The 15,950-nt window shown below is 33.0% G+C and overlaps 1 protein-coding gene across 4 annotated transcripts in view; it reads right to left on the reverse strand.

Annotated features, from left to right (window-relative positions):
- The window catches only part of LOC123680047 (serine/threonine-protein kinase NLK), a 138,451-nt gene that overhangs the window by 28,334 nt on the left and 94,167 nt on the right, over window positions 1–15,950 (reverse strand). The window lies entirely within an intron of this gene.

Raw genomic sequence — 15,950 nt, forward strand, 5'->3', positions numbered from 1 at the left:
AAAAATAGAGAAAGTACCAATAAAAAATACGTAAATAAATAGTTTCCAAAATTCCCGCTAAAGCGCTCCCTACTGTTATCAGGAAACTGAAGTTATGGACCCCCAAAAATCATATGATTACAGAATAGATATTCTGAAGCAAGTTACAGAATGGAATTGTCTTCTGCAACGAGTATTAGACGATATTTTCTCTATTTCAGTCAAGTTTAGTGAAATATTGCCGAAATTCAATGAAAAATCCAGAGTATACATCCTAGTGAGTTTTGTATTGTATCTTGGCAGTTGGTGTGACTGTTACAAAAATTGACAGATTATGGAATTTTCATTTGAATCGTACGTTTCGAATTTTGAAATAATTTAAAATTACGCATTGAATTAGTGAATTATGTCTGACGAAATCGATTTAACACCAACAGAATTGAGAGAAATTGCGAATAATGTTGCAAATCATTTCACTATATTCAAATTACATTATATCGACAATTTACGTGTTTTGAAATTTGACAGGATCGGAAGTCAGTGTAGACAACTACAAAACGAAAATATATCTGAGAACAATGCTGTAATGAGTGCATTACAGCACTGTTTTTAGTACTGCAATGAACTCATCACGATACTGAAATAGAGAAAGCTAATTTCAATCTGAGCAGAATAGCGTATTCATCCCTAATTATCACTTGATTTGCTAGCTTTAATATAGAAAAGCATCTTGGATATTCCCCCATTCTATTCGAATGAACAAGATATGATTTACTGCGACAACAGCCTATTTGGTCCCTATTTCTACTCTAAACGTAATTCGTTTACAAAGTGGTTATTTTGACTGAGTTATGTGCCACTCCGAAGATATGGAACTCTCTCTCTGTCTATGGCGGTATCGTAAATTTTCCAGAAATGCCAAATAGGTGAAAAATGGAAGAGAAATGAACGTTCACAAGATCACGTCAACATAAAACAATCCTAGCGAGCGCGCAAACCAAACAGATGTGCCGGAACAACGAGAATCTGCGAAATCTGTTATTATTTTTAGTATTTTGGTATGAGGATGTTGAACTTGGGTTTTGGAGAAGCGTGACGCTGGAGTTCAAGGTGGTTTGTTAGTATTTCTTTGTTTCGCTTATCAGAATAACGGTAGTGATTGTGAACTGGTGATTTTCACATGGCCGAACGTGTTTTATCTGGTCTTGGAATTATTTTCCATGCAATCGATACGGAAAATTTGATACGAGCATTTCATCGTTGTTCGTTATATCTAGTTTATTCGATACTCAGCTTTTGAGGGATTTATGTTCAATGTATAAAAATGAGATTTTAGTATGGTATCAAAGCGTAATTTTAAAAATTATGTGAATTTTAACAAGTTCGATGCGTTGTTGGAACGCAACAAAATTTTCATTTTTGGTAATGGCGTAGTTTCTACTTGTCGAATGGAAAAAAAAGGCAGCTTCAAAAGTAAAAGCTATGATTCAAAATGAAACCTCTTATTGGAAAACTTTATACATAGGATATTTTGTATTTCGCTAAAAATTATCATCGGTAACAAGCATCACTCAACAAATATGGAAATTATAATAAGCAATTAATAGTTCTCATGCCCACAAGTAACTTTTATTTCTATACTATTAAAATAAATCTTGCCTTAGAATTTGCGGATATATAGGGTGGCTAGATTTGAGTGCAATACCTTTAGCATTGGATAGAACTCTTTTCATGAAATAAAATTCTTATAAATATATATCCTAACAAGCTTCGTTTTCGAGATACAGTGTATTAAAGTTTGAAAAAAAAAAGTTCTTTACTCATAATTTCAGTATTATTACATTCATTATTTTAATTTTTAGGTATTGAAGTCTTGATAATGAAATATTTCTTATTAGGTATGTGTCTCCTATCAAAATCAAGTAGCGTAGATATAGGGTGCGAATTGTGCGATGACCATTTTCTTATTGGAAATCTGCACTACTGTCTTTTTCCGAAAAAATTGTTTCATTTCTGTAATCAAGAGAGCTTCATTAAAAAAAGGTCTCTTGATTTTTTTTGATAAAATGTACCATTTTCGAGACAATCGAGTACAAAGCTGATACTAACCACAAAAATCTACAAAAATAAATTATTTAAATTTTTCCATAAATATGAATGAAAGTACATAAATTGGCATAGTGTTTTATAAAGCTTTCAGATGGTATGTAATTGAACATTTCAGGAAAAAAATTCATCAGACACTTAAATAATGAAAAATATTCACAAGAATGTTTTATTGTTTGAGTGTCTTTCAGGAATTTTCATTTATCTAAATACCGTCTGAAAGCGTTATAATACACTACGTCATTTATCACTAATGGGTAAATTGGGAAAATTAATTTTTGTATATATTTGTGGGAAGTATTTTCTTTGTACTCGATTATTTTGAAAATGGTTCATTCTATGAAAATAATTCAAGATACTTTTTTTATTAATGAAGATTTCAGAAATGAAACAATTATTTCGAAAAAAGGACAGTGGTTTAAATTTTCAATAAGAAAATGATTATCGCACCCCTTTATCCACGCCACTGGATCATTTTGGCAGGAGACACTTACCTAATTCGAAACATTACATTATCAAGATTTCAATACTTAAAAATCAAAACAATGAATATAATAATACTACCGTTATAAGTGACAAACTGATTTTATTTTCAAATTTTAACACCTGTATCTCGAGAACGAAGCATTTTTATCTATGTGATTTTTTCTCTAGTTGTAAAATTGACCAATTAGAAGCTGTCATTTTCGGAATATTTAATCATAATCGAATTTAGTAGTGCACAAAACCTTTTTCAGAAACATTATCTTTTGTTAGTCCTCCATAATGGTTTTCATTTTGTCGTTCATCAGTTATTCCCAAATTTTTGCAAACAATTTATGAAAAATATACATTTCTCGATTCCATAAAGGGGATATTCAATAATATCATTTTCTCCCACATATGCACTAATATGAACATGAAAAATAATTATATTTTCGTTGAAATAGGAATCAATTCATAAACACCCTGTATAAAGTGAGCATCATATGTTTTTCTTTAACGAACAAGGAAATGTCCACTTCCTCCAATGCAACAAATTCCATTATTCTTACAGCAAGTGTAAATATAGCCAAGGGCAAAACAAACGAAAGATTAAATATATGAATAGATTGGCGAATCTGCTTTGTTCATCAACCTCATGTTTTTTGTTTTCACCGAACAATAAAGCTTTTCGCGATATTTTCACCATTTCCATCGACCTCGTCCTTGTCGCGAGGATAATCTTGAACAAGCTACTTTTATGATACATATCACCTTGACGAAAGCATGCTCGATGCATTTATAAGCTCTAGTTTCGTTATCCCAAGGTTTTTCCTAACTGCAATTGAATAAATGTGCGGGAGAAGTCCTTGCTTTACCCCTAGGATGGCGTCTGATCTCAGCTGGGGACGAATAAAGGAACAAAATGGTTATTTCCACAAGGACGCTACTGATACGTTTCTACCGTCCTAGAAAACGGCTTTCTTTCGAATGAGATTCATTATTATAATTGAGTGAAAATGAAACAATTCCTACTGAATAATTCAAATTAATATTCTACAATTCTTCATATTTTAAACATTAAAAATAACAAAACAAATTGAGGGTTTTCCAATAAGAGGTTTAATTTCGAATATCCCGCTATCTGGTTAGATGTCACTTTAGAAGCTGTCAGTTTTTGACATTTGACAAGCAAACACTACGTCATTACTTTACGCTTCAACAACGCATTAAAATTGTTAAAATTCGCTACAAAAAATGGTGCAAATTTTGCATTCATAGTTAGCAAAGTTAAAGTACTTTTGGGTAGTCGAGAAGCACCTTCTCGGTCGGCAATAGTGAAACTGGTGAAAGATTTTAAGCTGTTGGAACGTTGATTATGTGGAGAAAAAAAACCAAGTGCCTACCAAAAAACAACTGGGAATATTGCTACTGCAGTAGTGTTTACGATAACTCAGGTTTGTCGATTCCTTGTCGATCTTAGGAATTGGGCATTCCACATATTTTCAACAAGACGGCGTCACGTGCCACGCAAGCAACGCAAAAATTTCAATTTTGCTAGAAAAGTTTGTTACCGTGATGTTGTGATTTCACACGTTTAGATTTTTTTCTTTGAGGCCTCGTGGAAAATAAGATCTATGCCATGTTCCACAATCGATTCAGTCTTAAAGATGGAATTCGTGAAGTTATCGAGGACATACAGCCTCAAATGCTCAAATGCGAATTGGTAATGGCCAATTCCATAAAAAAGAAATGGTGCTGCAACCGTAGCCGCTATTTAGCTGATATCGTTTTCCATCATTGCATGTCTTCCTCTTTCCAATGAAATAATGAACATCCATTGGTTTTTCTGGATGAACTCTTTTTTTTTTCATCAAAAACGAATTCTCTATTGAAAAACCCTATATAAGCCTACCTCGTATTGCTTTGAGGTTTTACGGGCGTTTCGATTGATTTTTGCAATATTTAATTGTTATTCGTTGTTTACACGAGTTTTAATTAACTTGCACTTTAGGACTGACTGCGTTCAGCAAAGGCACTAAATATTCAATGACAGGTTTACTCAACCATTACGTCACAATCGGACGCCATGTACCTATAAGCGATTTCGCTCTAGATTCAAATTGAATAGAAAAAATGGCATAAATTGCATTAAAACTTGAGTTTATTGCCGAAATAAGTTCTTTTTTGATAGGCAATAGTAGACGTATTCCGTCAGCATAGGAGGATATTTCATAATATGTCATCTAGTCTATTTTCAGAACTGAATTCCATTTGATTCTTCAGAAATGATTGACATTTTGACCTTCTGAATCAGTCAGGATATATATATATATATTTTTTTTATCAGATCTTCATCGCAAAGGAACAGGCAGGAGTCTAATAGAAAAATTGTCACCGATAAATTTTCATGATTTGTAGAATATGACCTCCTGAACAAGAAAGTCTATATGGATTCAATTCAATCTTGTGACTAGTTTTCCAGATACAGGGTGTCGAAGTTGGAAAATGGCATTCCTTTAAACTAACATTTCTCGTAGAAAACATCTTGAATGAAACACTTTTGCAAGACAAATATTGTTTACCGATTTGGTAAAAATTTTAGACTGGTTTTAAATAAAAATTATTGTTAGATACGGGGTGAGTCAAACATTAATCACCCATAGTAACACAGATTTTATGTTTAAAAAGAAAATTCAAATAAAAGGAAAAGTTCAAGGACAGATCCTTCAAGGAGATGCGCTTCTCTTTGAGGGATGTGTCCTTAAACTTTTCCACAGATTGGATCGCTAGAATTATGTTCGTTTGTTAATTATTAATAAATCCTATATTCTAAGTGAATAAATTATTGAATTCTTGTAAGAGTTTATTTATAAATAGCAAATGTTCGTTAACAACCAGTTGAAAATTTGTTGATAATGAATTTATGTTATTTGTAGATAACGTAAGTTCATATAAATTATTTATAACCGAAATATATTAAATATTATCAAATACCTTTTAAACAAATATTTTATTCTCTATTAATAAACTTTTTTGAATGCATAATTAAACTATTAATGAATATATTAAATATAAATCTGCTGTAATAGTTGTGAATAAATAACCTCCAAATAAGTGCTTCATTAATAAAAAAAAATGGTCCTTTCCTACTTCCCCAGTTTCATCGACACGCCAAGGCTTCGAGAAAACTAATTACTATTTCATTTCAACTTCCCTTCTTTCATAGTTACATCCAGCTGGTCGACAGCTGTCTCAAGGGAACATATCAAATTGATCCCGCGTCTCGAAGATGAGGGTTTTCCACATACCAAAAACTTCCATCTAACTCTACGACACCTTACACGAAGCTGCAGGTACGAAAATAAATGCAGCATCAGAAAAAATCAGCTCGAAATCCGTAACTAATATCAACATTAATTACTAGATCGTAACGTGAGTTTCTCACGAACCTGTAATTATTAATAGAGGGCGTACAATGCCTATTATTTAGATTCACAGACTTCGATATCTAATAGTTGCTGATGACTAGTTGGCCACGGTACGAATTTTTCAAGCAGGTAAGATTACCCAGCGGTCACAAAAAGTAGTCCTGTGTGGTAGATCAGAAATCAACGCGCTGGAGATGGAACTTGAGGAACGTCCGTGGAAGCCAGACTGTGGGAAACGAAAAAGAAAACGGATGTGGCCAGCCAGAATTATTCAGAATTGATTCGAATGTTGGTTAGACTATAATGTCCATACAGAAGGAGAAATGTTTGATGTTTAAAGGAACAACGAACCTTTTTCGATTTATAAGAGAGTAATTCCCTGTTCACTTCGAATAAAACTTCAGTTTGAATTATATGATTATACAGGGTGTTTCCAGATTAAACGCGAACCTTGGAGGACGTGTTAGTATGACTCATTTGCTATCGTTTGAGACATATTTTTTCACATTGACCAAGTTTGATTATAATTTTGGTTTATTTTCGTGACCAGCGAGAAGTCCGGATCTAACGCCGTTAGAATAGATGAAGAAGCGAGAAGATTGAAAGTAATTATCAGGCGGGAAGTAACAACTGAAGAAATGAGAAAGAGGGCACGTGTCAAATATTATTTATGAATACATCACCTACTGGAATTTTGTGTTTGATTGCAATAAAAAAATATTTAACTCATTGCTTCCCTTTCTTTGCTTCATTCTCCTTACGAATCAAAATCAGTTGAAACAAGAACTAGTGCCTGCAATTCGACGAAAACTTTTTCAAGAAATGAAGGAATTTGGAAAATTTTCAAAATAATTTTGTCATACATAACTTGTAGAATTCGATAGTTGCAGGTATAGTATATCCAAAGTCACTTGAACTAGTCCATGAAAACGCTTGGCCATAGATGTCCTTTTGAAGTGGCTACCGCGATCTGCTAAATACCGGGGTTTATTTGAAAGTATTGTTAGGCAATAAATTCACTGGCCCCAAAGGAATTTCTAGAAACTTGGAAAAAACTTGTATAATCGAAATATTCATCTTACTCCAAGTGACTTTGGATATACTATACATTTATATTAGAAATTTACTAATCTTTCTTCATATACATACCAACTTTCAAATAATTCTAATTCTTATTCAACAATCAACATCTAATACAGCGTAGTTTTGCTTTTTTCATACGTTTCATATTCTTTTCTGATGAAAATAATCCAAAATTTAAATCAAACTTGGTAAATGAAAAATGAATTAAAATGAGAAATCCTGTTGATTTTCGGTTATCAATAAATATGGCTCATTTGACAGCAAATGAGTGATACAAACACCTCTTTCGAGGTTCACGTCTAATTTGGAAACACCCTGTATATATACAGGGTGTTTCCAATTGTTTCCATTAATTTTCAAATTAATGTATACATTAATTTGAAAATTGATAGTTATTCATAGTACAAGTGCAGAAGACATTGATATTTTTCCACGAGCTCAAAATTTATAATAAACGAGAGTTAGAATGAGTCTTCTCTAAAAGTATCATACATTATATTCTCAAGTTCATTCATTATCAATTAAATCAATCTATTTATTCCATAAATATCCCTTAGCGATTCTTGCATTGAAAAATGTTGGTTTGCTGCATTCTGTAACATAAATTTGACATAAATCAGATCATTCAGAACTCTAATGGGTGTTCAAAACGAGACGATTCATTAATGACTAGATCAAACGTGTCTTACTCCAAATGGCACATCCTGTATTTTATTTTTTTTTATTTGGTAGAGAATTCTTCGAAGACAACAAATTTTGTATTTCATTATGAAATAAAATACAGGGTATGCAATTTGTAATAAGCCTGATAACGTTTGATTAAGTCATCAATGAAACGTCTCATTTTGAATACTCAGTAGACTTCTTAATGATTATCAAAAAGCCAGTTTGCACTTTCAAAATCTCATTTCGTAGTGTTGAGGTTTTCCCAGAATCCCTCCAATTTTTGAAAGATCGAAATTTCCCAAAAAACTTTTAAGCATATTCAAATTCGAACAAACTGCAGTTTATTTATTTCAATCTGATAATTCAAGAAAAAAGATATATTTGGCCATTTACACTTTTTTGGTATTATTTTTTGGTGTATTTTAAAATAATTTGAGAATGTAACTCTAATGGAGCCTAATGATACTTAATCGAAAAAAAAAATCGAAAATTTAAGCCCTTGACCGTAATAGAGCTCTGTATCAATGGGGGAACACTATATATTTTATGATTTTCTTCATATCTACATTTGTTTATTTTTTCTTTCTGTCCATATTTGGAAATTAATTTTTATTATATATTGATTGAAGAAGTTTTTCACTGTATTTCAAAAAGCGTATTTTGATCATTTTTATGCATATTTCAAGATTTTTTCTTGCTCATGCGTGAATACTTTCAGCTTTTCATGTTGCAGGTAATCTGATTTCTAATAACAATGCTTCAAGTTTGACAAAAAAAAAGCATAATTTTCATCAGAAGTCCAATTTATGTGTTTTACTTGGAACAAAACTATAAATCAAAAAATAGCCATTCCTTCCTTCAAATTAGTTTATCGACAAACCCTGCCAATTATCCATCAACATACCAGAGACCGACAAATATCGAAATATTTCCAGATCTGTTATAGTCGCGTTAGCATTCCATGAAATAGTTGAGAATCTCCGAAATGAGATAAACAGTAGCAAATTCCACAATAATTCTGTTCAGGACTTTTATCACACAAGTGTGGCACAGTTGTCGCTACCACTTGTACAGAGTTGATAACAGTGTAGTCTCTACCTATGTTTATCGAGGATCGTTATTTCTATGCAAGATGTATGGCAAAATGTAACGTACCATTGTTTGCGCCAATGCATGATTTCCACATAATATCGCATATGCAGACAGCATATGCTCCTGAAATTGATGTGTTCATGCGAGCCTAATACGGATGGTCGATAATTCATAATTGCATTATTAACATGACCGGAGTGGCAATGTACATATCCTCAAGGATCACCAACATAGCTGGAATATCTATGCGAATTTACACATAACAGTAGTACAGGGAAATTCAATTTAATAGAAATTGTCTTCTTGTGATTTGAAGTTACTGTTCAGAGTGGACAAATTTTGATGTTTTACAACTTTCAAACCAGAGAAGATAGGCCATTGAGTAATAAACATAGATAGAGGAAGTATACGCAATTTTTACATGTCCCCAACATGGTTAGATTACGTTGTAAATTTATATATTTTCAAATCCACAATTTTACGATATCGTTATGAATGTATATTATATTGAATGAAATATATTTATTTGAGTGATTCCCGATTAAATATGCAAATTAGAATATTTGGAATCCGATATTTTTCCTAATTGTCGAATTTATAATAAGAAGAATATTTATTATTTTCTGTATCTACCTGCTGAAATCCAAGGTTTGGCAACTTTTGCTCTCCTAGTGTCATCGGTTGTTTCACGTCTTTCGACACGCTTGAAGTTTGTTTTCTGAATTTCTGATATATTGAGGTATTCATTTCGATATATTATGAGTTAATATGAAACGTTGATTCACTATGGGACATAAGAAGTGCGTTCTTTGTGAAGACTCGCGAATTGAGTGAAATATCGTATCACTGCTATGTTTTCATTTTTGCGCGCTTCATGTCAATTTGATAGTTCATGTTGGGGACAAAATTTAGTTATTGAAAATGACATATGCTCCCTCTACCTATGTTTATTACTCTGAGAGATAGACAACATCAGATACCCCATTCTTGTTCTGTTTTTCTGATTTTAATTTAAAAGTTGTACTGCTTAAATGTCGAAATGTGCCTATCCGGTACGACATTGCATTAAAAATTGAATTAAAGAAAAAGCCATTCCTTCCACGAATATATAGAAATCATTCACAAGTTTTTGATCATCGATTTCAAAATCGGTATTTCAACTTTTCTCGAAGAATAATAGCGTTACAAGGTCGAAGATAAAATTACACATTACCTACAATAGAATGATGATTTTTATTTTTACCCTCCCAACCTGACGTTTGAAAATACATTATTATTAATCTTTTTACATTATTCAGTTTTTTTATTTTAGTCTATCAAATATATTACATCAGTTGTTTCACTTACATATTGTTGTTAAAATGATATTTCGTTTGAATATCAAACCTCATTTCTGTACGCGGTGTTATTTTAAAAATATTGATTTTAAAGAATACATCAAGTTATTATGCATTTAGAACCAGTTGTTACAGAAGTTTAATCACGTAAACAGCCCCTTTGATGTATTTAAAAGTTTGAATTTATTGAATACCATAAAATCCAAGCAGTAATCAAGTAACTTGTGAAATCCGCACTTAGAATCTGATTTAATCCTTAGATACAAAATTTGAAATTAAGAATCTTTAAATGTTGTTTTTCCTCGAATGATTCCAAAAAATTATTGTTAAAAATAATAAAAGTGGAACTAATGAAAATTGACTATTGCAGCTGAATCATCGTACAATATACAAGGAGTTAAAGCAAAATAATTTGCTGCTTCAAAATTATTTAATTCCTACGTTTTGAGTCAATGAATTTCCTAAGACCCATATTACATTTTGTTAAAATTCACTGAGTTCTATCAGATATTTCCTAACCTGAGATCCAAAACTTAGCAATCTCTTTATCTATTATCTGTCAAAGTTTAGCTCAACATTGATAAGAAGTAGAAGAGCTTTATTATTCTGTCAATGGTTCTTACACATCAAGATGTTAGCTATCGCGTATCAAGTTTGTTGCTTTTATATTAATACTTTCTATATCAATCAAAGAAGACCAAAAAGGAGAATATATAAATAGCAAACGAAAATACGAATTCTTATATAATTTTTATCCTATATTACCGACACTATCGTCCACCTAGAAACCGGATATAATGCAGCTGGGTCTTTTTCTCAACAATAGACTCCAGTTCATCATGTGATCAACAAAGACGGCGTTCTATCTTTCCAAGATAATTGCGTAGCAAAGAACTATAATATAAAAATGAGTGGACATCGTATGAAATCGTCTTACCTATTCGTATACGAATAAGTCCCTACTCAAAAAGTCATTAACTACAAAAAACAGACTACGAAAAGAAACGTTGTAAAATAAAAACGAAGTATGATTCAAAAGTTCTTCAATATGCATGAAGGATAAAGTTATCACTCATACGTGATTTCAGATCGAACAAAGAGCTCGATTCGAATGGACGAATATATCTAGCTTATATTTCCTCGGAAAATATGTCGTCAAAACCGTTCAAAACAAGCCCAAACTATAGGGAACGGACGTATAATACGAAAATAAAAGATAAAATTGCAATATATCGGATTTCGATTGTAGGAATATTTATATTAGACGTTTAGGTAGACAAAATATCCATACGAAAAACATAAACGGTGTTCTCGACTCAAACAATCGGTCAAGTATTGCGAAATATTGACTTTATATAGGGAGTTGTTCAAATAAGTTCTATTATTTCAGTGAGAATTTATTCAAGTGATATCAAGAGGAAAGGTTCATATAAACATAGGTCCCTAATTGTATAGTTTTCTTTCTATTTTTGACGTGAAGTAATCACCAAACATGCGTTCCACTAATCGAGTAACTTAGATGTCTAGAAATATTGGTGAAGCTTAGTTATAATACTTTTATTGAATAATAAGCACATTTGTATATTGAAGGTTTATAAATGACTTATATCATCTCTTCTTGTTGGTTACTCACTGATTTAACGTTTCTGATAGATTAATCAATTTCAACGACAATGAACATTATATAAATATTTGGACTAGATGTAAGGGGTTGTCGTTTGCAGTTATATCGGTGGATTTTATATTTAGATGAATCCCGAACTGAACTGGTTAGTAAAAATAATCGATAAGGATTCTAGAGAGAACCAGGTCGCCAACAACATAGGAGGAGGGTCCTGTTATGTTTTGGTGGCGCACAATTTTTAACCGTTGCGCCCCATCAATTTGTGTACTGCAGAATATGCCCACAAAATCTGGAATTCAAGATGTTGGAATATTCCTTCTGTAACGAAATGGTCGAAAATTCAGTGTTAGTGAATTGTCCTACCTATCCCCTTGATATGAATCCGATTGAGAAATTGTGAAAACATTCACAATCAAAACAACCCATCCTGTACTGAAAATAAATTAAAATAAACAAATATTTTAACGGATGTTCTGTAGCTGTATGAGAAGATTCGATGGTTGTTTTCTATGGTTTGACAGTTGAGAATGTCAAACTGTGTTGACATTTCTGTTCAGTATTGTTTGGCAATTCATCTTGAACCGTTTGAAGCCAGAAGAACATTGGTCGTTTTCGCACCAATTTTACTCTTCTCGATTAAAATCATCAAAAAGATAAAAGCTGTAGCGCGAGTTTAACGAAGGTGCCAAAATGTCAATACGTCGCCGTTATCGACTTGATGGCTTTTGCCCTACGACTACGTGGAAAATTTTCGTGAAGATTTTGGCTCACTGGTCTATAAAATAACGCCAAAAGACTATTGTTCACGTCACATTTTTAGTGATTCGGCTTTAAACTGGCCGAAGAAGTTCTAAAAAAAAACACAACCCATTACAAAATATCAATCATTTAATTATGTCAATACCTAGACGTGTTGATATGTTATTGGATCATGGGGTAGACAATGATTGGTGGGTAGTATATACAGGGTGTTGCCAAATTAGACGTGAACCTCAAAGAAGATGTTAGTATCAGTTATTCGCTGTCGATTGAACCATATTTATTGATAACCGAAAATCAACAGTTTCCGAGATATTTAAATTCTTGTGTTTTTCGAAAAATTTCTCACCCTACTTCTTTTACGCAATTTTTTTCACGCTGGCCATGTCTGATTTAAATTTTGGATCATTTTCATTATAGAATGATATGCAATTAATGAAAAAGGCAAAACTATGCTGTATTAAAACATGAATAAGAATTAGTATGATTTGAAACTTGGTATATGAAGAAAAGAATAGTAAATTTCTAATATAAATTTGCCTACAACTTCCGAATTCCACAATTTATGTATGACGAAATGATTTTAAAAACTTGCTAAATTCATTCCTTCTTCATTTCCTTATAAGTTTCCGTTAGAATGTGGGCACTAGTTTTGTTTCAGCAGATTTTGATTCGAAAGAGGAAAGAAACAAAGAAAGGAAAGTAATGAATTAAATAATTTTTTATTGCAATTAAACTCAAAATTTCAGTAGAAAATGTATTCAATAAATTATGTTTGAAATCACCTGCACCATTACTTATTCAAGCACGTGCCTCCTTTCTTATTTGTTCAAGTGTGACTTTCCGCCTGAAATTTACTTTTAATCTTCTCGCTGATTCGTCTATTCAAACGGTGTTATGTCCGGACTTTAAGCTGGCCATGAAAATAATACAAAATTATAATCAAATTTGGTCAACGTAAAAAAATTCACCAGAAATGATTTTAGGCGAGAAATCTTTCAAATAAATATGAATCAAGTCACAGCAAATGAGCCCTACTTAGACGTCCTCTAAGGTTCACGTCTAATTTGGAAACACCTTGTATAATCAATGTGCTATTATTTTTGCAATAATTGGTAGTTAATCTTTGATGAGTTATCGGTCGAAATCTGTGGAAAATACCTACTGTTGGTATATTCTCGAAGATGTAGATATTTCATTTTTCTAACAAAATAATTTCTTTACCAAGACTGAGAGGATCTTCAATGACTTTTACGTACCGAAGAGTGTGTTACTCAATGCTCGTTCAATCAGAACATTCACGAATAAAAAGGCAAAACGTACGACTTTTAGTTGCTATTGCAAACTACCCTCCAATGAATAGGTCTTTACCCTTACGCCACCATGAAAAAATAATCCTACAATCGCTTTGTTCTCATTTAGGCACCTATTATTACAGAAGCACAAAACCAATCGAGCACATCAAGTGCACTTACTAAGATTTAAACCTTGCTTTCACCCTAATCAACTCCTTCAAAATCAATACATATAATAATCCGCAAAAGTTATCTCCTGGCCTTATTCCAGCAGCCACTGTGCTGCAGCTGCCGTATCCCGCTCGGAGGAGGCGGTTCCCAACTCCTAACGCCGACGATAGATGGCGCCTAACCGGTTCCAACAGGCCCGCACCACCGGGGTGTATCGAACCCGACCAACGGTCGTCGGTTGCGCACCCCAAAAGCATCGCAGACACACAAGATGTGATTTCGGAGGGAGGCAATCGAAGCAGGGGCAGAGGACGCGGGATCGACGACCAGCAGGAGCAGCCACCCTCCCTTATAGGACCGGCTTATTGTTCGGGGACCTCTTAATATGCACCACCGACGTAGAAGCTGCATGGAGGCTTGCTTCGTCATATGAACTATAAAGAGAGGAACTTTTAGTGACTTCCAAACGATTATCTCAATGGAACTCGATTTGCGAGAGTGGATCACGAAAAAAATGTATCATTATAAATTATAACCTTCAAACGACCATGTGTAGATGTAATCTCAGTACTGGCAGAGGAAATGTAAACGGGGCATCATACATTTCAACGTATGATACAAGAGCATAGATAAAACCTCAGCAAAAAATCTTTTTTCCCGTATGTAGTGCCTAGCTGGTGTATTTGTTTACAGAATAAGCTGACTAATTTATATTGAAGGGTTTCCTCTTCATACAAAACGAAATCTTCTCCATCCTTTCTATTCACCAATGGTTGAAGACTTTACAATCAAATTTGAAAACAAAGAAGAAAAGCACCAGAAAGGAGTAATCAATGTTAGTTTCCATTATATTGATTTGAAGTTAGCGACCCATTCTAAAAAAGGATATTAAACTGAATGGATAGCTTGGAAATCATTATAAAATTTCTGTGCTGGCATCAGCACCCCATGAAGAACCAGCAAATTTTTGAAGGGTATAATTCCTCGACTGTATGATGATATGGATAAATAAATTATGACAACTATACAACCTTTTCTTATTTTTATAGCGTTATGTGTTTTATCTAAAACATTAGTAACGGGTGTTTCCTTAGCTGCATGAGAAGTTTCGATGGTTTTTATCTATGGTTTGACAAATGAGAATGTCTACCTGTGTTGACATTTCTGTTCAGTAAGGTTTGGCAATTCATCATGAATCGTTCAACGCCAGAACAACTTTTCAAATTGTGGATATTTAGTTTGCAAAAAAAATGGAACTGTTCGCGAAGTTCAGAGAGCACTTTGTCCATTTTACGGTAAACAAAATGCCTAGTGAGCAAGCAATTCGTCCAGTTATTGCTCGTTTTCGCACTGATTTCATTCTTCTTGATTCAAAACCTTCAACAAGGCAAAGAAATGTGTGTACCGAAGAAAATTTTGCTAGTGTAGCGCGAAGTGTTGAAGAAGTCTCCGAAATGTTGATACGTCGACGTTATTAACTTGTCGGCCTTTGTGCTTCGACTACATGGAAAATTTGAGCTAAGGATCTTGGCTTACATCTCTATGAAATATAGCTCGTGCAGGAATTAAAGTCAAATAACCATCGTTTACGTGGAATTTTTGCTGTTGAAGATGAGCATTTTTACCGAAGAAGAGATCTCAGTTGAAGGGAAATCCAAGGAAATATATACCACAACATTTGCTTTACATGCATCACTCATTTCCGAGCTCATTTCTATGTAAACATTTTTATTATTAATTTTAACTTGAAATTCAGAACAAAAGACAAAACGCTACAAAATGGTGAATGTGCCGGTATAGGAAATAGAAGAATTCCGACATTTTACTTCGACAGAAATCTTTAAAAGAGTTTACTCAATGACTTTCTAGAATTTAATGATGAACATTTTCATTTTTAACTGGAGCATAATATGCGAACTGAACCGTAATGGTATTATCGTAGGTA

This window comes from Harmonia axyridis, chromosome 5, assembly GCF_914767665.1.
Source record: "Harmonia axyridis chromosome 5, icHarAxyr1.1, whole genome shotgun sequence".
Classification (NCBI taxonomy): Eukaryota; Metazoa; Arthropoda; class Insecta; order Coleoptera; family Coccinellidae; genus Harmonia; species Harmonia axyridis.